Genomic DNA, 2,734 nt, shown 5'->3' with positions numbered 1-2,734 from the left:
CTAAAAGGTTTTTGAAGATCCAAAACTATGAGAATTGGTTTTTGAGTCACAATAAACTTAATTCTTTCAAAGGCTTGTAGTTGCTTTGATCCCTAGTGAAAAGGCATTCCCTTCTTAGTAAGGTCATGTAGAGGAGATGCAACATATGCAAAACCTTGTATGAACCTCTTGTAGTATGAACATAGGCCCAATAAACTTCTAACTTCATATATAGAAGTAGGTGTAGGCCAATCAACAATTGCTCAAATTTTCTTAGGATCCATTCTCATCAGATTGTGAGAAACAATATGGCCCAAGTAATGAATTTTCGAAAGGAAAATTTCACTCTTCTTAGCATTGACATGTAGTCTATGCTTGCAAAGCTCTTGAAAAACAATAGATAGATGGTTCCTATGCTCCTCTTTAGATCGTGAAAATATTGGAATGCCATTAAAGAAGACACTTGTGAACTTTAAGTAAGGTCTGAAAATTCCCTCTATCATTCGATTGAATGTGGCATGTGCATTAGTCAAACCAAATGGCATGACTAAGAACTCGTATAGTCCAAATGTTGTACGAAAAGCTGTCTTATGAACATCTTCAGGTGCTATCTATATGTGGTGATAGTCGCTCTTGAGATCAATGAGCAAAACAATGGTGCAGAGAGGAAAAATAGGGTTTTGATGGAGTCAGCTAGAGCTATGCTGAATGAAAAATGTATGCCAAATGGTTATTGGGCTGAAGCAGTGGTGACTGCTGTCTATGTGCTAAATCAAACCCCTACAGCAAGGATTCATGATGTCACTCCATATGAACGGTTGTATGGTCATAAACCTGGTATTTCACACTTGAAGGTATTTGGGAGCATTGCATATGTGCATATACTGGATGAGAAGAGGAATAAATTGGATCCTAAGGCAGTGAAAAGTGTGTTTATAGGATATGCACAGGAACGGAAAGCTTATAGACTAAAGATACTAGGCTGTTGCAACTTATCCAAGATATAATCTATCCTTGGGATAGGAAAACGATTCTTGATTGTGATCTTGTTCAAAGATGTATAGTCTATGTACATACGAAAAGAACCATCTTTCTTTTGAACAAGTAAGATTAGAGAGTGAAGGGGAGCTATGAAGCTCTACCCCGAGACCTACGAACCGCTTGTTGATCAAGTGTTTCAAGCCGATAGGCCATGGCTACCTCCCACATAGCCGACGTGCAATGCCTACCTTACGGGTGTAGTGAGCTTACCTTGATGCTCAATCGAGTTCCCTCCTCTCTCTTGCACTCCAGTAGCTCCACGATCCTTGCGGCAAGTTCAAGCAACCTCAAGCCCTCTATGTCAAGCTCCATCCTCCATAGCTGCGCAAGAAAAGAGAAGAGAAGAGAAGAAGAGAAGAGAAGAAGAGAAGATGAAGAGAGAAGATGGGGAGCTTATTCTCCACGATCCCTCACTCTCACACACTCACTCCCTCACTCCCTCACACTCCCTCAATCCTTCACGTAAGCACAAGCAAGAAGGTAAGAAACAAGAGAAGAAGAAGAAGAAGCTTTGGCCACACACAAGAATGATATTCTCATTCACTTTTGAACTTTATATACATGCCCTAATTTTTGGGCGGTCATCCCCACTTTTTACATGGTTGGCCATTAGCCTAGGCCCTCTTTTCCTATTTCCCACAATCAAAAGGTGCTGTTGTGAATGAGAGGTGATGGAGTTTGATTAACGATGACCGAGAGAGATTCCAACGTGCTTTAGACTTCATGAAGATGCTCGGCATTTCTCACACAGTTATAGCTCCCCTTCTGCGATGGTTGATAAAGGTTTTACATGGGCATCTCTAATCATTTTCATTGCCAGCCGGCTGTTGAGAACCATGTAGCCATGCATCCCGTGCTGGTCCGAAAGCACTTAATCAATAAGCAATCCGCAGGTCTAGGGGTTTGAACATACATTTGGAGAATATGAGGTTCCAAAATGTATGCCAATGGTGGGTCCATCACTAAGTTTTCCTTCTGCTTGATTTGGTTCAGTCATGGTAGCCATCATCAGGAAGATGGTCAGCTACATCAAGCATGTTGGTCCATCCAACCATCGGAGTATGCAAAAGCTCCTGAAGGTGCTGTAGTGGTGTCCTGTCTGACTCATGGAAAAATTCATGGTCATTAGCGGATGTCATGGATGGTCTTCTTTAGTTGAGTAGCCATTCACTGAGTTACGATCATAGCCTGTAAGAGAAAGTTGTGCACTCCCTAAGGGGTGTGTTTGTCTCACGGTGTGGTGTAAGTGCATGCGTAGTGGAACTGGAAGATGGGTCTAACCTTGGGTAAGCTCTTGGTAATGTCCCATACTTGAGGACCCAGTTTGTGTGTTGTTGGAGGTGCAGTGCAAAACTTAGGGTGATAGGTTTGGAAGTCCTGCCCTTGATGTGCCCTAAGCGTGAAGTGGGGGAGGGGCTAGGTGTAAACCCTAGGTGTAGTGAGTGAAGTGAGCCCTCGTGCTTTTTTTTTTTGGAAGAATTGCATACAAGGAAGATGTCTTGGCTAATGCCTATCACCTTTAGTTGGATTACGAGGCGGCCACAAGCATTGGGATAGGAATGCACGACTTTGTAGATATTCTTTAATACCGGCCCAAGCCTTCAGAGGTGTGGATGACAAGAAAGGATGATTGCACCTCGTGAAGTGGGTATCACTAATATCCTCTAAGATTTCTAGGCAAAAGGAGGGAAGCAGGGTTTCCCTCATCATTAGT

The sequence above is a fragment of the Lygodium microphyllum genome, chromosome 16 (genome assembly GCF_053477565.2).
Source record: "Lygodium microphyllum isolate KBCC chromosome 16, Lygodium_microphyllum_v1.1.10, whole genome shotgun sequence".
NCBI lineage: Eukaryota > Viridiplantae > Streptophyta > Polypodiopsida > Schizaeales > Lygodiaceae > Lygodium > Lygodium microphyllum.
This window is presented reverse-complemented; position numbering follows the sequence as displayed.